Consider the following 22,056-nt stretch of genomic DNA (forward strand, 5'->3'; position numbering starts at 1 on the left):
ACATGTCCAAATCTTTCCATGGTCATAAAATTAAATCCTTAATCTTCTCATGGAAAGGTAATTCAGAGGTTTCACATATCTCCCTCTTTCTGTAAAGGAGTACTTTGAACGCCCATGGTGTCTCTAATCTGAGCCATAATTAAAGCCACATCCTCTTTAGCAACATACAGGCACATGCATCAAAAGAAAAACCTGTCGCAAACAGGCAGATTCTCAGAATCTGCCCCTTTGTGACCGGTATTTTTGCATTTGGGATGCATCATCCCAAATGCAAAAATCGCAATTTAAGTCATCTCTAAATTGCGATTACTTTAATTGCGATTGCATTTAAGGAATCGCAAATTGAGATTCCTTAAATACAATGCATGAAAGTAAAAGAAATTGTGATTTTGCTAATAGGAGGCGCAAATTACCATGAAGTTGAACTTCATGGAAATTTGCACAAACTTTGAAAAATGCACTAAAGTGCATTTTTCAAAGTTCCATTTTACACACACACACACATGCCCTCGGGGCATGTGTGTGTGCAAGATGTACTCATATGTAGATTTCAGGGGTGCAACAGGGTGTCCTTTTGGCACCCTGGCACCCTTGAAATTGCATTCTCAATTTGCGATTCTCTAATTGAGAATCGCAAATTGAGAATGTCTTCCCATTCATTCCTAAGGGCCTCTAGGCCCATAGGAATGAATTGGGAGGTATTCCATAATTGCAACTCGCAATTTGTGAGTCACAATTAAGGAATGTTTAGAAATCGCTATTTTTAAAGCAAATTCTACATGCATAGGCTTTTGCGATTCCTTAATTGCGATTCCTTAAAAATCGCAATTAAGAAATCGCAAAAGCCAACATTGATGCATGTACCTGATATTTTCCTGCAGCAGCAATGCTCAGACCTTCTTTTGCAGAGCCCGAATCAACCACCACATCCTTTTTTGTTGTGGACTGCCTCTTGGAAGCCTGAATCATGTGTTCCACCACGGATGCCATCAGCAAGACAGGACTATAAGAAGTGTCTACTCTCTTGTGGCTCCTCATCACTTCTGCAAGAAGCTGAAGAGGCAATAAGCTTTCTCTTTATCGGTTTTTTCCACTCCATAGCATTGTACTACGCATGACACTGGTTCAAGACACTAACTCGAATAAACACTGCATTTACTTCAAATAAACGGCTTAAAATACACCAATAAGCAGAAAGAAAGGGTTTAAAAAGACAAACACCCTTTGTACTCACTATTATTTGTCATTGGGGCCCAGGAGGATATAGGAACATGGTATAACCCCAGTCATTTCGGGCGAGTGGTGTAGCCACAAGATACAGCAAGGTGTCATTGGATGGCACAAACTGTGGGTGGGATTTAGCTAGTTTTAGAGGGGCATTGGGTTTTTGATGGCCTCTTTGGCTGTCATCACAACCAGGGGCAAGTCAGGAGATAATTTGACCTATTTCAGGCAGGCCTAGAGTACTTTGCGCCTCTTAGTGAGTATTAGCATATTTTTATTGGATTGAATTTATTATTAAAGTGGTTATGATGCTGAGCATTAGATTAGGGCATTATTTATAAATGTTGCAGGAAGGGTGGGAAAGGAGGATTATTTGCAGAAAGGGGTTCTTGAGCAGGCGTGGGTCAATTTAAAATGGCCTAAGAGGCTGTCTGCTGAAGGTGTAGCTGTGGCGGTGTTGGCTTGTTCTCCGCCCCAGTAAAAATCATCCAAATATAAGGGGAAATCTGTGAGGAGGTCCTGGGGAGGTAAATTGGTTATAACCCGTACCACGGATTTGCAAGAGATGCCTCTAACTTCGATTGCTGCTGCTGCATCTTCTGTGGGGTCCTGGGTGTCTGTGCAGTGAGGCGGTCACAAATTGTGATGTCGGAGGAGAGGCTCTCTGTGGGATCGCTTGGTGAGACAGGGGGGGGGTGTTTTTTTTGTTGGGCCCTCGCATTGGTGCGGTGCTTATTTGGGAGCTACAGGGGGCATCCAGCATGTCATTTTCCAATGACTTGCTGGACACATAAGAGGAAGGCTATTGAACTTCCTTCAGGGCAGATCAAAGATGGCGGCGCCTGTATTCTATCAGAGAATCAGATTGTTATATTGGACTTTGAATATGGAGGGGGTTAACCGGTTGGATATTTCCAAATATTATATAATTTTAGGCATTTGAATAGCAGTTGGAGGCAGGCCCAATGACTTTGTGGTAAGTGCCTTTAGTTTCTAGCTGTTTGTCCCCAATGGTAAATAAAGTATAGAGGTGGCATGTTGAGAATCAAAGCATACTTTCCATTAACTCAAGGGATGGTGGTTTGCATAGGGAGGAACAGCAAGTTGAGGATATTGTTTTTCAGAGTCATAGCAGTTCCACAGCAAGGGCACAGGCTGGTCAGTTGGTATGAGTTCCAGGGGCTTTGCAAATTTCTGAGGAAAGCAGTCTTTGGCCCCTGGATGTGGCAGCCCAGGTGTGACATCACTGGCGGCGCAGATGGTTTGGCTGCCTCAAAGCTGGCAGGAAAGGCCAGTGTTTGCATCCCACCCCAGACAAACCTAGGGTGGTTCGTAGATGCCAGGCTGAAGAAATGGATGTGGCCGGAATGACTGTCCGGATATTGGATCAAGACCGCTTGGACGATATAATTGATGATGGTGGAGCCAGCGATGGAGAGCTGCTGAGCACCAGTTCCAGGACGAATGTGGTGCTTGATGTGATGAAAGGAGTTGTTGATGTGACTTTGGATTATGAAGAGGGCTGTGATTCCTTAGAAAAAGGGAGATTGAAGATGATTGGGCAACGTCTAGACTTCCTAAGAATGTTGTGACTATAGGGAACGAGAGGACTAACGGTAGTCGTGGAGTTGATGTTTTTCAGGATCAAGCACCTCAGTGGGATTTGTTGTTACACAAATACATATACAGATTCAGGATGATGATCAAGGAGCAGCATTCCCATTTGAAATCAGGCAAGGTGAGGGTTACTTAGCAGGATGCTTTTTGTGGTGGGAAAATAGTTTTGAGCTTGGTTTCTGTTGAAGTAGGCAATAGTCCAGTGGGGAGGGATGCTGTTATGCCTGAGTTAAAATTTGCCAGGTCGGTGAGTATTGGGAAACAGGTTAGGGTTCAGAGTTCCAGTGATTATCGTTCAGAGATTTAAGAACTTACAGTACAACACGGTAGGAACCCTGCCAGGGATAAAGAAACAGGTACATCTGAGAGTGTTAATAATTCAAGATTGCCTTAAATGGGAATTTTGAAGCCTTTGCATGCTCATTTATCTCAGGCCACTAAATAAAGGATTTGGAAAAGAGAATTTGTTGACATTTTTAAATTATTACAGCAGGAAATGTAGGTGACAGAAGGTTCCAGGGAAGAGGAGTTCGCATTTACCTAGGAGACCCAAAGTGCCTACTAATATTGAAAATTGGACATCTGCATTTTTAATTTTAGTGTTTTTTGTGAACGCCATCCTGAGCGGTGTGTTCCGTTATTTAAATATATGAGTGCTGTGAAAAGGAACTGAAATACAGAAGTGTGCAGTTCTTTCGGCACATGTAAAGTATTAATAGTGTGTCAAGTCAGTGGAATATGCTCCAATAGGAGCAAGTTCCCTCACACTCCCCGAAAGATGTCATGCTTCATCATCTGCATGACTAATTCAAAGGTTTGTTGTGGGAATCCTAGACACCAGTAAAATGCTCCTGGTGGAGTTGGCATCTCATTAGACACCTTGGAACCCTCATGAAATGGTGTTCGTCAAGCCACTCATTCTGCAAGCACTTGCAGAGACTCCATAGAGTACTGTGCCATCCCACCCTAAGGAACCACACAGCTGGGCAATCACTCAGGAACACTACTGACAGCCATTCCTACCACAACCCCTACTTCAGGAGTCCCATCCCGTGGCACCATGGAGTAAAGGGTCCAACTTGTGACAGTGCAATGACAACCTTAAGAGACTGACCATTCCCAGAGAGCACGGTATTCATCCCAGTAACTAACCAAGCTCAGTGTCTGTCCCAAAACATGGCCTTAGAGGATGCCATAGAGTGCAACTAGGAGGTCACCCTGGAGAACCATGGAGAGAGCAGTTCACACTGGATCATCGCAAAATAAAGTGTACACCCTACAGATCCAGATATTCTAAAAGGGAAGGTAGAGGAAGGATCAAGCCTGACACTTATTTTTAAAGAAAACTCTCAGATAAAATGGAAGGTAGTGTGCAACCCAATAAATCTTTTAGAAGGTTCCATTAACAAGGTGTTTACCCTTCAAAACACCCGGCACCACAGATTGCATTATCCACCTCAGCACCGATTCTAGTTGGGGGTTCAACTTTGGAAACCCAGGAGTGAAGGGATCACCTGGTAACTCAATGGGGCAAGCGACTCCACCTAGGGCACTACAGACTGCAGACTATTTCCAAACAAGCTTTCTATGAGGAACATCCTGAGGCACCATGAGGTGGAGACCACCAAGTGAGGGATTCTCCCCGGGAGGTCATGGGATAAGGGCACCTCACACCGACTTCGCATAGCACATCGTTACTAAAATTAACTGCTGCAGTAGGGCATCCTGAGAGGTCAAAAGGAGCTTTTATTTACTGGACACACATCCAGGTGGAGGCCAGTTTGTCAAATGCAATGTTATGGTGGTATCTCTTGGAGCAAAATAAGACCACTGATTTTCGCAAGCCAATACTGGATTGACTCACTGTCAGACCCAATCTTGGATGTCAACATGCCTGATTTGCAGATCTGACTGATTCTGAAAGAGTAGCAGGACTGCTTCTGCCATTCAGACCCTTAGTGTAATTGGCAGAGGAAGGATTATTGCTAAGAGCGACAAATAGTGAACCATTGTCTGGAGGATGATCTGGGAGGAAGAAGGACAAAAGAGCTGAGGAAAGCGTAAATGTTTAGAGGTTTCCTTTGAAATCACCTTTTTACATGTGCAAAATAAAAGACTTTCTAGAGGGACATTGAAAAGAAGATGCCCTTCACAGCACTACACCACCAGGCCTACCTTAGAGAGTGAAAAAATAAGTAATAACATATTTACAATCCATACATTATTCTTTGGTTATAAATGTATAAGATAGACAAATAAAGTAATGAACACAAAAAGAACTGAGCCATGTAGGAATCACTGCTTCTACAGACTTTCCTGCTCATCAGCATACATACAGCGCTTTAAGAGAATGGATTTGTTGTGGGAGCAATGAACGAAGAAACTGCTTCAAGAACATGTAAAAGGCAAAAAAAATAAAAAAATAAAAGATGTACTTTGTGCAGCAACAATTCTGCAGATCACTATAGATGCATCTTTGGAGTGTACAAAATCACACAGCTCAAGAGCTGGCTCAGCAGCTGTGCAGGAGCAGACACAGATCTTCTGTCCACCCCATTGAACTGTTGATCCATTCCTTAAAATGGTTCCAATGTAGAAACGAATATGCAGCTTGAGCAGCACTTCTGTAGGAGAACAGTGGAAATGGCCTCAAGGGACAGAGAAATGTGCAGCCTAGTTGTAGTCCTGCAAGTGCACAGAAGCACATATATTGAAATGGCTCCAAGGTACTACGGAGCAAAACTCTGAAAATGGTTCCAAGTCGTGCAAATCTTGGAATGGCGAAGGTACATAGGAGGGTGTAGGCCTGGCAGGAGCTCTAAGAGGCCAGGGGGCGGAGGGGGTGGATGCACTGAAGCGCAAAACTCCGGTAGCACCCCATGGGTGTGCGGAAGCCATCCAGAAGCACAGCTATGGAAATGACTGCAGGATACAGGCAAGTACACAGCTCAAGAAGCGTGGTGCATGTAGAGTTATGGCCAGTGCTCTGTTTTCAATGGGACAGGCAGCATACTTTGGCCAGGTGTTGGATGCCAGGCTGCAAACTACACAGAGAGAAAACTAAATATGTAAGCAATACATCTCTCCAGACATACTAGATCTCACTTTGTCAGTTCAGCCACATATCTATCTTGGTGCTAACATTTCTGAAAGTACAGGCAATATTATTAGCCTAAATTTAAACTGAAATGTATCACATTTTTTAAACGCTCAATTAGTAAATTATGACGCACTCCAGTGTGCCGTGACCCCACAGACATGTGAATGTTCGTAATGACAATATGCACGCAGTTTTCTGAAAATCAAGTCTGCAGACACTAAAATCTGCCAAATTGGCATCATACAAGTAGTCCTGAAGTGTTTCAAGTCTTTAATTTTTCAGTGTGACTTGAAACAAGGTGCCCAGTATGACTTTTAAGTGGCCTGGTTTAGAAAATAAAGAGGGATCTAGCGTCCTGACATCTGATATAAATTATGCGCCCAGGTATAAAGTTAATGCACTTGTTAACCGCACCCTAATGCACCAGATTTTTAGGTGGTGAAAAAAGAGAGGCAAAGCACCCAAAATAGCCATAATCTGAGTCCCTATTACCTGCGTGGGCAGCAGTGAGGATACACTGGCAAGGTTCGCGTACACAGTGCAAAATAATCAGAGGCAAAAGAAAATATTCACCCTTTTTCTTGCCTCGCTGAATTGCCTTCCATTACCTTTATTGTGCTGACACTGTTCTCTTTGTCAACTTGTTGATGATCAGTCCAATGAGGGAGGGTGTTGATGCCCACCACCTTGTCTGCTTCGTCCTCAGCTCCTGGCAAACACCACAGCTGCTAATGATGGCATCCAGACACGACACAGGCCTGCAATTAGCAGCACAGGAAACACATCTCAAGTCTGTGCAGTGAGTCTTCAAAGGTCCTGAAGACAAACTGCTCAGACTAAAATTTTCACCTTCCCGCATAGCCTGCAGCCTCAATCCCACCCTTTCCCAACTCGTCACAGGGATGGACCCACCCCTTGTGACGAGTTGGGAAAGGGTGGGCTGCCCATCCTCTACACTCCCTGACTGAGGTGAAGCCCCTGGTGCTAAAGGGCTTCAGCCTGAGGTGCCCGGGGCTAACTTTACTCTGATGTCATTAGGGGGTGGAGAATGCTCCTTGAGGCTATGTCTTCGCAGAGCTGATGACCTTACAGGCTTTGGGGCTGTAAATTCGTCAGCCCGGCAAATACTATTGGCTCAGGGCCATAGGGAGTGCAATGCATCAGCGTGATGCTGAGGCATTCCTTTGTGTCATGTGACTCATCACGTCATCACAGCAACAAGCCCCAGCCCCTAGCCAGAGGTGAAAGTATTTTCTTTTACAACTAGTTTGCTGACCCTTGGGGGGGTTAAAGTAAAGGGACCGGGCCCTGACGCCCTCATTCAGAATCCACCACTGGCAAGATACGTACCGGGTATTGATAATAATAATGTGGAAGCATTGTCTCGTTCACAGTGGCAGAGGTTCCGAAGGTTTGCACCTAGAGCGGATGCGAAACAGATGAAAATACTGCAGGACTTTTGGCAGTTGAGCAGATAAGAATTCTGGATCTAATTAAGAAGTCTGTGTGAGAATACACCAAAAGAGCTTACAGACAAGCCTGGCAGGAATTTCTTATTAGTGGCGCTCATAAGAGTTGTAGTGTATCACAAGTTAAGTTTTGGTGGCAGGCTGATGTTTTGAGATTTATTATGCCCCAGAATCGTGCCAGTTAAGTGGCAGTTACTATCTTTGGTAAATTGGTTGGGATCTCTTTTTATGAGAAATATTTTTGGGGCTACGATCCCATGGAAGTTGGGTTTGTTGTAGATTGATAACAGGTTGGGTGAGGGAAGCTGGGTGCTAGAATCTACAAAGGGAGGCCTATATCATCTGACATGTTGTTAGGAATTATGGTACAATTGCAAGATATTTGTTTTTCAGCTTTGGAAGTTGCTTTGTTTTTATTGTGCATGGTTTGATTGTTTCATAGGGCTTTCTGTATTTCTGGATTAATTGGCTTGAGGGGGAGGGCTGGTGTTGTGAGGGAACATGGTTTGGTTTTTCCTGGCTTACTGCATGTATGGTTGTCTTATTGTAAGACAGATAAGTTAGGCGGAGGACAGGAGTTTGTTTTAGTTAAGTCTAGAAATGTTGCTATTGGGTTTATTATCTAAGCATTTAAGAAGGAAATTGTGTCCAGATTTGCTTGTAGTCCATTTGGGTGAAAACAATCATGTCAAGTTGTCTCGTGTCTGGCTATTGATGGCAATGAAGGTAGATTTGTCTCGCATTAAGGAGTCCTGGGCTGGGACGCATGTAGTGAAGACTGAGTCGGTGCAACAGCGAGCTTTGAGAGGCGCCACTAAGCCCAAGATCATTGAAAGACAACGTTGTAAAGTAAACTGGGAGGTAAGACGTTTTTGTAGGTTCATGAGCATTTCTATTCTGAAGCCGGAGGGGATTGTACAAGAGGAAGAAGCTTTGTTTAGACAAATGGAGTTCACTTTGGGGATGGATTATTATTTAATGGAGTTGAGGTTGCTGTTGCCCCAGTTATTAGGGGAAATGTTGTGGTGTCGATATTTGTTTGTCTAGTTTTTAGAAGTTTTGGGTGGGGTTTGAAAACACCTGCCGGTTTTTCTGGTTGGCGGTGTCAGGGCAATTTTTGCTGATGTCGGGGTTCTCAAGGTGGGTGACCACAACACAGGGACGGCAGAGATATGGTTCAGGGAGCAAGAGGATGTACTGGCCAAAGGGGACAGGGTAGAAAAGGGTGACGTCAGAGGGTGCAGAATGATGAGGACAGGTTCGGGGGAGTACCGAATAGGAGGGGGGAAAGGAATTGTTTATTAAGGAGGTGGAGTTCGTTTTTTGGGGTTTCTTGTATTAGTGATGTTTCTTAGTTTTGTAAGGCACTTTGCCATGGTTTGTGATGTTTAATTTGCAGACCTGTTCTATTAAACTGGTCTTTTACCCCATTTTAAGTTGTAGTGTGTCTTATTGGTGCCATCTTGCCTGATAATCCCTTTCTCAAAGATACTCCACTGTCCCTTCTCTGGCGGCGTCTTCACAGGATTCCTGCTGCTGGAACCCAGAAGATGTTCAACGTGCATGCATGAGTCCCCACCACTCCCTCTGCAAACCACACATTGAGCGATTTGAAGATAACCAGCTCAAACTGCAATCTACCCAGCTGAAGAAAGACTACTTTCGTCACACCGCCATATTGTCGTTACTATTGTGAGTGTCTTGGGACACACCAAAAAACTAGGAAGTGGAGGGGTGGGCAGAGTTTTTATCTTTTTTCAGTCGGTTGGTATGTCTGAGGCCTTTCATAAGTATATATAATAGAACCTTTTTATAGCACTCTCTTAAATAAATACATTAGACCATTAAGTCATCAATAGATTAACAACAGAGATGCAATGATTCCAGATATCCCTTTTTGAGTCAGGGATCCAAGCTCAAAGGTATATCAAAATACAGAAGCAAACAGGATGACAAACCCAGAGAATAGCACCTCACTGTAGCACTGCCATTATAATTTTTTGTTTATTGTGCACACTTCGATACCTGTCACTCTTCGGTGTCACTGTTTTGCAGATTATCCAGCAGTTTTAGACAAATTAAGGTGCACCGAAAAAGAGCAATTCAGTCTTTGTAGATTTTCTTCAAATTCCTACTTTATTCCAATTGTTTCAGAAAAAAACAGCCAATCCGTTTCGTTCCCAAGTCACACTTTGTGGAACTTCATCAGGGCTTATGAGATAAATACAATGCGCAATAACGGATGAGTAGAAGATAAAAAATGAAATCCCACATCTGCAAAGGGACTCCAAGATGAAGACTTGACACCTTGATAAGTGGATCCAGTCGTCAGTTCCATGGCGCCGTTTGTCGTGTTCACACAGACTTGCGTTGCGGTACGTTTTTAAAACTTTGTTCTATGAAGAGGCTTATCATGGACTCCGGAGCTACAGAATCTTTTTCGTTGGATTGTGGTCTAAACACCGTGTTTTTGACAATTTAGGATTGCATATGTATAATTTTATAAAAAACGAAGCGACAATGCGGCAACTAAGCACACTGTGACTTGGTCATTGAAACGTGGACACTTAGGGGTATAATAGGATGGCGGGCGGACGTCCGCCGCCGTGCCGGCAGTGGCGGTGAGATTTTCCGCCCGCCACTTTCCCACCAGTAGCAGTCCGCACGCTTGCCTGGCGTGCGGAGCTGGACCACTAAAATGGGGCCGGTGCAGGGCCAGGCTCCACCGGCATGATTATGATGCAGGCAGTAGCCAGCCTTTCCGCGGAGGTGGAACCCCCATGGACAGCCATGCGGCAAATGTCTCCGGGGGCCCATTGCGGGCCCCCAATGTGTTTGGGGTGTGTGGGTGCACTGGGGGGTACCCATGGTATCCCCATACATGTCCCTGTACCTGGTGGCAGGCACTGTGCAGTGCCTGCCACACAGTTCAGGGATATGCTGGACATGCCTTTTTGGACATCGCGGTGGTGCTGCTGGCAGCAGCAACCGCCGCAAAGTTAAAAGCAGCGATCTGACCGCCACGGATTTCTAGTGTGGAGCATACTAATTGCACCGGCTGTTATGCCGCGATCCTAGCGGCCGATGTTTTCACGTTACCATGGCAGTCGGAGTGCTTTTCTGACCGCCATCCTAATAGACCCCTTAATGTGGATGGGGAACACACTCATCAATTAACTTGCAAATTCATTTTTAGAAACCTACGTGTTTTTGGATATGGATCTAGGACGCCGGGGTAGCAGAATCTGAAGGCCAGGAACGTCTAGACATTATATCATTGAACTGCTTTGAAAGTGTCTTTAAATAGATGCAACACATGTCGGCTGAGGGCTGAATCTATGCTGAATGGACTGGGCTGATTTTTGCTGGATATACTACAGAATAAATCAACAGTTGAAATAATGAATCAATGGACTCTGATATTTGTTTCTGTCTCAAGAAGAGAGACCCTTGACCTTGAATCCCTGACTCGAAAAGGGATATCTGCAATAATTAAATTTCTGTTGTTAATCTATTGATTATTTCAAGAAAAGAGAGGAACCCTTGGTCACCCAAAGGACTAGGGTGAAACTGAAAATTAAAAAGAAAAAGACCTCGGGATTTTTTTGAAAACTTTTATACACACTTGATCACACGTAACCAACCCAACTGCATACACACCACAGCCATTCATAGAGGTTACCGCCAACCTGGTGGCTACAGTATATTGGCACAAAAACTCATTAATGGCCAATAGTGTTTGCAATTTCCTGAGACCATTTATTATAATTTTTTTTAAAAAGCAGGGAAAGAATCAATTAAAAACATTTAACATGCAGATCCAATTAAAATGTCTGGGGCCGCAAGTTTAAGTAATTTGTATGCTTTGTTACTCCTCTGTCAGTTGATCAATATAATATAGTAGAATTGAGGCTCAGAATTACAGAAGTGGGTGAGGTATTTTAAACATAGCAACAAACCACAGCATGGAGGAATTGACGCATATATAAATTGAGGTTTTTCTTTGTTTCCTAGAGCTAAAATTGATTATGCTCTGATACTATAAAGATCGGGAGAAGTCGAATTAAGAATCAAGATTTCCTAAAGGAAAAATATTTCCCGACGTTGAAATCAATAGCAATGGCTGGGAGACGGTATTGATTCTAAATAAGGTGAGTAGTTTTGAAGAAATAAAAAACTTCTAAGAGGTTCACTGATACACCTGGTACTTTAAATCAACAAAGAAGATATTGGCACGAAAGCTGTAATATCAAAAAAACATATTTATTAACCTCACATGAGGGAGATTGCGTCACACAGTACCCTCAGGCCACTGTAGGAGACATTCTAAGTAGTACAGAGAACAGGGACCTTATATATGCATAGGTTACATAGTCAGCATAAAACCAAGGGGAGATCCTGGCACATACAAGAATACTTACTGACTAATATTGGTATACAAAATTTGCTTGCTCAACAAAGTGGGAGGGGAGACTAAACTGCTTACATCAGTAAGAATAGCCTGACAGTTCTATACTAGGAGCAGGTGCATTATATCAGCTAAACCTTTCTGAGCATGTGCAAGGCTCTGAAAGAGGGAGAAAGCACATGGCTAACTAAAATGGCTGCCAGGAACACAATGGCTTTTAGCTCATGCTAACAGCAATTCCTGCCATCTTTAACAGTTTTTCCAAATTACAGGTTGTGCTTAGTGAGGTAAATTGGTGACTATGGAACTAGGACCTGTTACAAATTTTACTTAATTTTATCACTAATAGAAACCTGAACATAAAGGGTCGATGAATGGAACCCTAAAGTTATAAGTGGGGTCATCTCAAAACCATTAGCTCCATCCTTGCCCATAAGTGTGCAACAAGTAAGTTAGAAACATTGCATGAGGTGCATTAAAGAAACAAAAAGTGAAAATACCTAATGATTACAAACTTAGGAAAGTACATTAATATATGAATGAGTGTTCCCACAGTTAGAATCCAGTGGATTGTTTTTATTGACAACAATGTCCTATGATCAGGAAATTTCTTGCTAGAGAGTGATATATCGTTTACACACAGCAAAGTAAGTGGTCATACTTATCTGAAGCACAATGATAGACTGCAGAAAATACTGACACTATATGTATCAGTTATAGTGTAACAAATGTGTCACACGTAATAGAACAAGGCGTGTTGTGTTTTTGGGGCAGCAGATGAATTTATTTAGAGTTGAATGACCAGGTGAAATGGAGAGTAGAAGAATGATTGTGAGAGGATACCTGGTCGATCTCCCATCGAGGCCAAAAGGCACTGGTGAGACATAGTGGTTTACAATTGTGGCAAATGCAAAAAACAGCAGTTGATGGACAGAATGCAGAACAATGTCATACATTCACCCCAGTACAGAGATCTGGGCCTAACTCCATCATTTTTTTGCTCACCATGCCATTCCAGTTTGAACCCAGCCATATGCAAATCAGTCTTGACCCTGTGCCTCATGGGAACAGTCCAGCCTGAACTGCCAAGCCAGGTTCTCCCTGGACTGGAACCAAGCATCCTAGGACCGGTTTCGGGGTTTCACCCCTCTTCAGCCAGAATAGCTTGATTCCAGTAGCATGGAGCGCACGGGACCCACGTCTGAGCATACCCGTCCCACTCGGGATGACAAATGCAAAAAACAACAGTTGATGGACAGAATGCAGAACAATGTCAGACATTCACCCCAGTACAGAGATCTGGGCCTAAATCCATCGTTTTTTTGCTCACCATGCCATTCCAGTTTGAACCAAGCCATATGCAAATCAGTCTTGACCCTGTGCCTCATGGGAACAGTCCAGCCCGAACTGCCAAGCCAGGTCCTCCCTGGACTGGAACCAAGTATCCTAGGACCGGTTTCGGGGTTTCACCCCTCTTCAGCCAGGATAGCTTGATTCCAGTGGCATGGAGAGCACGGGACCCACGTCTGAACATACCCATCCTACTCGGGGTGACAAATGCAAAAAACAACAGTTGATAGAATGCAGAACAATGTCATACATTCACCGCAGTACAGAGATCTGGGCCTAAATCCAGAATTTTGATCCTTGTATATCCTGTGGTTCTTTGACACTAGCTGTGATGAGAATGTTTTTTTTTTTATATTGATTAAAGTTTTAGAATGCAAGGCACGAGACAATTTTTCTGTATAAACTGTGGTTTATTGACAATTGTTTGCGAGGTACTCGGTTTTTATTTTTTAAATTGAGACTTTAGGATATGTATCTATGTCTTTTTGAGAAGATATTTTTAATGAGGATGTTAGATTTATTATCTATGTTTCATATATATATATGTGTGTTTATAGTTATAGATTCACAATGAGCGGGAGGTTTTAATATTCAGTCTTGATAAAGAACGTGGAATAAGATAAAGCCTTCGAAACGCCTCAATGCTTCTTTTTTGTTGCCATAAACCCAGCTGCACGGACATCGCCCAAGCAGTTGATGGTCTACAAGATATCAGGGCGTGTGTACATGACTGTATATCTGGGGTGTGGCCACTAATGACAACGATAACTGTCTGTGTTATCTCTCTTTTTTTGTTTATTATTTGATTTTAATTGTTACTTATGTGGTCAATTGTTTTTATTTTGGAAAATTATATCTGTAATTATCTTTGAATATAAATGTTTTTAATTGATTCTTTGCCTGCGTTTAAAAAAAATATATTATAAATTGTCTCAGGAAATTGCAAACTCTATTGACCTTTTGATGAGTTTTTGTGCCAATATACTGTAGCCACCAGGTTGGCGGTGACCTTTATGAATGGTTGTGGTGTGAATGCAGTTGGGCTGGTTACGTGTGATCAGGTGTGTATAAAAGTTTTCAAAAAAATCCCAGAGGACTTTTTCTTTTTAGTTAATCTATTGATGACTTAATGGTCTAATGTATTTACTTAAGAGAGTGCTATAAAAAGGTTCTATTATATTTATGTTGGAGCACATTAGTTTTCTAATTTCAATTAGCACCTTCTGGGAGTAGAGTGTCTGAACCAATACAGCACCTCAGTATGACTAGATATATTCACATATGATTTGATGGAGAACAATATAGCAATATTTGAAGTGTGGTATATTTCCCCATGAGGAACCACTACTACCCTGTTTTGAAGTGATTATACCTTTCACAAGTAATTAATCAGGGCAAATGACCTTTTAGGAGGTACTAATAGAACACCTTTTGTGTGCCCCTTGTGTCATAAATCAATAGGCCCTGCATTCACGCAGTCATCATCCGACCATTTTATTGACATCGAAGCAAGTATTTGCATAGCACTATTGCCTATGGTATAAAAGAGAAAAAGTTAAAAACATTGTAATTTTCTAGGCCAGCAGCTCTAACTTTAACAAATGCGAGACCAATTGCATTGGAAATGCAATCGGTCTCACATTCGTTGGAGTTATTGACATTATAAATGCCAATTTTTTTACCTAGCTATGTTGCAGGGTGCATTACCATATGTGGCTAAAAAAGGTCCCTTGGGACCTCTTTTGGCCACATATGGTACTGTACCCTGCAGAAGATATAGTAAATCCACCATACCCATAATGCATTGCATGCAAGACAGTAACACAAGTGCATTCAACTAGATATGTCCATGTATACAATTAGTAGCTTTGAAATGTGACAAATAATTTTTATACTAATTCCGGATTAGGTTGTACTCAGTGTGGAGCTGATGAAGGGAAATTTATAGAAGGTCTCATATAAATGTGAGATGTGCTAGTAAGTAAAGTAACCACTGCCAGCCTCGCTTAGGACCCAGCGTGTGTCCTACCTGAAGCTCTTTATGAAAATAGTGCTCTGAGGCTGTATTTAAAACCTAGGGAGTAACAACACATGTAACAGGGGGTGTCCACTAGGGGTGGGCGGAATTTGCGTAAATCTCCGCGAAACGGAAAAAATCTCCGCGAACACGAAGAAATTCCGCGAACACGCGGAATTGCTTGCTCGCGATGCTTTTTTCCTGTTCACAATCGCTGTTTGCGTGCTCGGGGAGAAATATCTCGCGAACACGCATTTTGAGAACGCGAACAAGCAAAAAATTTCGCGAAATCACGGAAACCAGAATTTTGGGCAATTTCGTGTTCTCCGCGCAACGCAACATTACCCAAATTCCGCAAATTCCGCGAGCGGAACGGAATTTGCCGCCCAGGCCTAGTGTCCACATGGTAGGTTACAAGAGGAGAGAAGTCAGTAGTAAGGAGGGACTACTAAGCCTATTGACCAATAAAAAACACCACCATTTACAAAAGACAGGGAAAGGACCCAATTTAAAAAAAAGGGTGTAAAGTGGGCGGAGCTTTATGCCCATATCCTGAATACAGCATGTCTTAAAGAGACATCGCAAGCGCTGCCTAGGAAAGACCTAAAAATGAGAGTGACACAAGAAAAGACCAATTGATAATGAGGACTTTCTGAAAGTCCATATAATACAATTATTTTACGTATAACTGTAGGTAAAACGGAAGATCTTGGTTTACAGATCATAATAAAAAGCAGACTAGCTTTTCTAAAAATTATTTTGTTTGTTTTTTCTTCCACCTTTGTAATTGATTTTTCTATATGTTAGTCCATGTTTCTGCTATTGTGAGTAGAAACTTATGTAGCTTTCTGACCAGGCCTCCTGAATCTCTCTGGGAACCACCACCAATGTAAATCCGGTGTCAACCATACTCTACAGGGTCGGACTGGCCTGTGGGGCAATCTGGGAGTGGCTGACGGGCCGGTCTTGAAGGTTAATTGGTGGGCGATTTTATGTGTGCGTGTGGGCCTGTTTTATAGTCTGCTGGGCCGTTTTTTACTGTTAATTTCCCTGATATTAAAACAAAAAATTTCTGCTGCTAGCTAAATCACATGCAGTCTTTCATACCTTACACAACACTTGCACAACATGTCTATATGAGTAAAAACGGACCCAATCTACAAATATGGGTCAAGTTTTGTAGCTTTCTAATTCACGAATGACAGCTACTTTTATGTTGGTGCCCGGGCCTAATTTCTGTCCCAGTCCGACGCTGACTCTCTCCTTGACTGTCCCTTTATACCAGCCATGCTAATGCCCACAGTGCACTCCTTTACTGTCTGGAGTAAGGACATTTTATATATACTGAGTTATTGTCCTGAACGCACCCTGTTATGACCCATTAAGTTACCATTAGAAACATACCTTTATTTCTATATTTTAAAAAAACGATTCACACAACTGAATACTCACTTCGGAGCGCTGTAGCTACAGAAGAAATAACACTCTGACCAAACTCTGAGAAAACTGCTGCTAAAGCGGCGATAATGGGCTTGATAATATGCAGCAGAGAATTCCCATAGAAGCCCATGTTGACACCAGAACATGGGCTTCTACGGGAATTCTCAAGGGCATATTATCAAGCCCATTATCACCGCTAAAGCGGCGATAATTTTAACGCCGTTTCTTGATAATATGCCCCTTAAATATGTGTATTGACAAGAATATTCCTTTGTTTAAAACATTATGGGGCATATCAGCAACACCCGGCGATAATTATCGCTCAGCGCTCTTAGCGTGAGGATATTTATCGCCGGGTAACGTGGATTTTTATCGCTGAGATAGCGTGCTATTAGCAACGCTCATCTCCTCAGCGATAAAAATCCTCACGCTAACTGCCTAACGTGAGATTATCGCTGGAAACCGAGCGATGATCTCACGCAATGTGGTGTTATCTTGATGATAGGGACTCACAAACTTAGCCATGATATCCACCTACCATAGGATATCATGGCTAAGTCAGTCCTGAAGCAGGCGTAAGGAAAGAAGCGCTAACAGGGGTTATCGCTACTTTTCCTTCCGCTATGCTTCATAGCGTGGGGCTTGATGAGAGGAGAAATGTCGCTTAGCGACATTTTTCTTGTCATGTTAGGTCAGGAACGCCCACTTTGCATCTCATTAGAGATGCAAAGCTGGGCGTTAGGAATCCCCACGCTAAAGCAAGGTTTCACGCGTTAGCGTGGCCTTGCTAATTAGGCGATAAAATTATCGCCGCTTTTCGTCCGAAAACGACCGCAAAAGCGGCGATAATTTTTTATCGCCAGCTTGTAAATATGCCCCAATGTCATGCTTCCAGGTTTTCTACGCTCTTTACATTTTCACTTTACTGTTGTGTTGTCTATTATTATTACTATTATTATTAGAATGAAACTCTAGTTTAAGAGTCCATAGGTAAAGTGTCAACATGCTCATGCCCTAGGAGAGGTAAAGGCTTCTGAAGGGATTTCGGGAGCATCACATACCCTATCATTGACTTTTGCTGTGGTAAAATGGCGCCACCTAGAATCAAGTATAGCTCCTGGCAGAGACTGGCATTGGCAGTGCACAGGCAGCGCTCAGTAATGAAGACAGCACCAAGCATCTGACGAAGAGGCATCTCCAGAAAATGTTTAGTGGTATCATCATCCTCCCACGCCAACGCAAGCGGCTTATCAGCAATCCACAGCCGCCTCCAGAGAGAACGCGCATTCTCCGTGCACACAATAGTCCGGAATATTAGAACAAGTTGCGCTGATTTACGACTCTTGATTGCGATTGCCATTTTGTGTGGTGTGATAGGTATAGATGGGATTCCAAGCAAACCCTCCTTCAATGTAAAACACCTATCATAAAACCAAGAGGGGTGTATGTGATGCGTTAGACAAGCAAATGGTAATAGATTTATTTGACAAAAAGCCCTCCCGTCATTCTGAAGTCATGGAAGGTTCTGCACAATAGACCGTATGTCACTGTGCAGCCTGGGGTTATGTTAAACAAACATTTATTGTGTCAAGAACTTTTCTTTTCTAAGACACCACACGAAGCCAGACAAATGTAATGCATGTCTTAGCGCCACTGACTGTCCGGACCTCTTCAAACACCTGGGCCCACCCTTTCGCTTAACTTGAGAATCTTTTATTCCTAGCCGATAATAAACGGTCTTCCGGAAAACAACTAAAACTTGTCTTTTCACTCTCTATTTATGTCCCATTGCATTCGCTTACTTTCTACGATAGCGCTGGGACACTCCGCTGATTGGCTGTGCGCTTTAGAAGTCCAGAATTCATTCATTCCAAGCTCTTCCAGGGTTCTTCTTTCAGCACTGCGGGGAGCTCCTGGGATAGGATGAATCCTCTGGGCTTGACCCAGGCACTCCTTTTTCCCATTCTAAACTGCTGGCAACGAGTCTTTAAGGATCAGGTGCATCTCTGTCACCTCCTACAATGACCTGGCTCTTAGAGGGATGAGGGGCCAAGGCTCTTGGAGGGAGCGTCCAATGAATGCATTTGTGGGAGGAGTTGGAGGAGACTGGCAGTAGGTGTATCATGTTGGAAGCTGGGCCCTGCTTGGGGGCATAAGAGGAGGCGAAGCTCACACAGTCCTGGAATGGACTGCAACAGGGGACAAGTTGTTAGATATTATGTTCCTGTGGATTTTGGGGTATTTTGATTATATGAAGGCTGTTAGTACTATCAACCAGCTTGAGACAGTCCCATTTTTTGAGGAGCTCTATCTTAAAAATCACATAAGGCCTGATTTAAAGTTTTGTGGATGGTATTACCTGTTACAAATCTGATGGATATCCCGTCCACCTTATTACAGGTGCCTGAGGATATAATTACCTGTTTACAGTGGACAGATATTCCGGCCGCCTTTTACAGGTGCTTGAGGATACAATCATCTGTAGTACGACACACAGGATATCAATAATGTTCACACCCATCTGCTCGACTGTAAGTCAGGCCACAGGCCTTTTCTTTTTAGATTCCAACTTGGAGGTAAGGTCCTCCTTTTTCAATCTTGCAAGTTCACAAACCACTATCTGTCCATTTTTTCTCACTCCCATCTGAGTCATCCTAGTGATCTTGTGGATCATGGAGGCCGAGGGAAGTGTTGCATTTAGCAGTCATGTTCGTTTCCCCAATAGGAAATTTGATGTCACCATTTCAGCACTTTGACACTTTCAATTTTTCCCTATTGAACGTAAACTTAATTAAAAAACTTTCTGCCTGGTCAGCAAAGCTAATTACAAAATCAAACCCTCTAGCCAATTTATGCATATCGAAGGGCCTCTACCTCAAATCTTCCAAATCAGAACCTCTCAAGCCCAGACCCAATTAGTCACAGGTGTGGGTTCTTCTTTTTTGAACTTTCCCCCATAATGATTCTTATGGAATCCACATTTTTGATATTCAGAAAGAATTTCAAAACACATAATCCTGTATTGTCTAAAGTGTTTTCTCCTCTTCTGTTTACTTTCTGATTTTTTTTGTTGTTGAATCTTTTTATTGAACAAGTAATAGGTCATGTCATACAAACTATCATTTCCCTTAGCAAGGTACATTGTCTGTCACAGGTTATCACATCTTTTCTGATATTGACTCGATCTGTTACGCTGTCACATTTCTTGGACTGCAAAGCATTAATTGTTCATCCAGGGAGGGGGCATATGGGGGCTCACACACATTTGCCCGGTACACATTCCATTTAGTCCAGAGCTGTATCCATTTTCGAGAACAGCCACGGGCAACATAGACCGTTTTCTCCCTTGCCATACATCAGTCCATGTCCTTTTTCCAGGTGTTAATCTTTGGCGGCATTGTCGCTCCCCAGTGCCTAGCTATATTCCGCTTAGCGACCATCTGCCCCAGCGTCACCCAGAGCCTACCCTTTGTATTCAGCTCCGTGGGCTCCCAGATATTTAGGAGACATCTTTTAACCTCAGGCCATATCGGGACCCCCCAGATCACACTCATGCACTCGTGTACTTTTTTCCAGTAAGTTTGGACTAGCGGACACTCCCAGAGCGCGTGCAGGAAGGTCCCCTCCTGGCCACATTTTCTCCTGTACATACCGTCTGTACTCCTACCCATATGTGCTAAGTGTTGTTCAGAAAAGTAAACTCGATGAAGAATTTTCAATTGGACCAGCCGTAACCTCGCCGAGATGGCCACCTCCTTAGGGGAGGACAAGGCCTCTTGCCATTCCTCGTCGTCTATTTCTAGTCCGTCCCTCCCCCATTACTCCCTCAACGCTAGCAGGGGGTCTGGAGTGTGGTGTATTAGCTTTTTATATGTAAGGGATATACTCCTTTCAGGTAGGTCCGTCTAAGAGTCTGTCCTCGAGAGGGGAGGACTCTGGCAATGTTGACCCCTGCGGGATGTTGGCCTGAAGGGAGTGTCTGACTTGTGCGTACCTGAAGTACTCCGAGTCTGCCATCTCGTGCGTCTGCTGTAGCGACGCAAAAGACACAATTCCATCTTTCCCCCAGAGATCCCCTATATGGGAGATCCCAATGAGATCCCATTTGTCGAACCCTTTAGTCCTCCCCAGTGTGCCCAGTCGCTCCGAGTCCCAGAGTGGTGTTGCCAGTGTGAGTCTGTTAGCCCACCCAAGGTTACGGTTGACAACATACCAAAGATGTACTGCATGTCTGGTGGGTCCTGTGAGGGAGTACCTATTCGGTTTAAAGTACAATCCCCCCTCAAAGTCTCCACCCGGGAGGAGCCACCTGTCCATACTATAAGCTGGGTCGCCCCCATTGCTGTATCTACACTGGTTTATGGCGGAGTGGTGCGCTGCCCAGTAGTACTTTCTGATGTCGGGGAGGGCAATACCTCCATCGTACAATCCTAAGGTTAGTTTTTGGAGGGCTATTCGAGGTTTCCCGTCCCACAGTAGGTCCATTTGTGTGGTTTCAATGTCAGCAACTAGTATTTGTCTGGGACATGGTCAGGGATAGTTCTGGAGAGCATAGAGAAAACGGGGCAGGGCCATCATTGTAAAGAGCGCCGCTTTTCCCAGCAGGGAGACAGGGGGAGTGTTTTCCATGTGTCAGTGTCGCGCCAGAATCTCTGCAAGGGCTGGAGGAGGTTCCGCTCGTAGCAGGCCTTAGTGTCAGTGGTGATAAATACACCCAGCCTTCTTTGGCCACCTGGATAGGACAGTCGTCTGGCAGGCACGGGGTGTCCCCGTGTAGGACATATATTAACGATTTACTCCAGTTAATTTTGTATCCGGAGTTCCTCCCGAAACTAGTGAAGATGTCCAACACCACTCTTAAGGACTTCCGGGGGGAGGCAAGGTAGAGGAGGATGTCGTCGGCGTACAAGGAGATCTGGCCCTCCCACCCCTTGGCCCATTTTAGTCCCCGAATCGACGCGTCCCCTCGTATCAAGGCCGTCAGTGGCTCCAGGGAGAGTGCAAAGAGCAGCGGTGAGAGTGGACATCCCTGCCTTGTTCCCCTTCCGAGTGTGTATACATCCAAGATTTTATTATTAACTACTACTTGCGCCAGGGGTTCCGCGTAGAGGAGCTGTACCCCTCCGACAAAATTAGGGCCAAAACCCATCCTTTTAAGTACTGCCGTGAGATATGCCCATTCCAATGTGTCGAACGCCATGGTGGTGTCCAAAGAGACCACCATCGCGTCTTCTTGTATTGTGGAGCTGCGCCCCAGTACTCCGTGCAGACGTCTCAAGTTGAGGGCGGTGTTACGGTGTGGCATAAAGCCCGATTGATCTGGGTGTACCAGCTTGGCTATTATTGGACGGAGTCTGTTTGCCAGCAGCTTAGCAAGTATTTTGGGTTCTGCATTGAGCAGGGAGATAGGTCTGTAGGAGGCACAACTGTC

General features: G+C 43.7%; 1 long non-coding RNA gene across 2 annotated transcripts in view; it reads left to right on the top strand.

The window, feature by feature from the left end:
* The window catches only part of LOC146862907 (uncharacterized), a 542,829-nt gene that overhangs the window by 102,388 nt on the left and 418,385 nt on the right, over positions 1-22,056 (top strand). The window contains exons 2-3 of one of the 2 annotated variants that reach the window (XR_014978197.1): positions 8,936-9,102; positions 11,425-11,561. The exons of the other annotated variant lie outside the window; for it this stretch is intronic. This is a non-coding gene — a long non-coding RNA (uncharacterized LOC146862907). The remainder of the gene's footprint in view (positions 1-8,935; positions 9,103-11,424; positions 11,562-22,056) is intronic. 2 annotated transcript variants of the gene reach the window in all.

Source organism: Triturus cristatus, chromosome 2_2 (genome assembly GCF_964204655.1).
Source record: "Triturus cristatus chromosome 2_2, aTriCri1.1, whole genome shotgun sequence".
In the NCBI taxonomy this organism is placed as follows: Eukaryota; Metazoa; Chordata; class Amphibia; order Caudata; family Salamandridae; genus Triturus; species Triturus cristatus.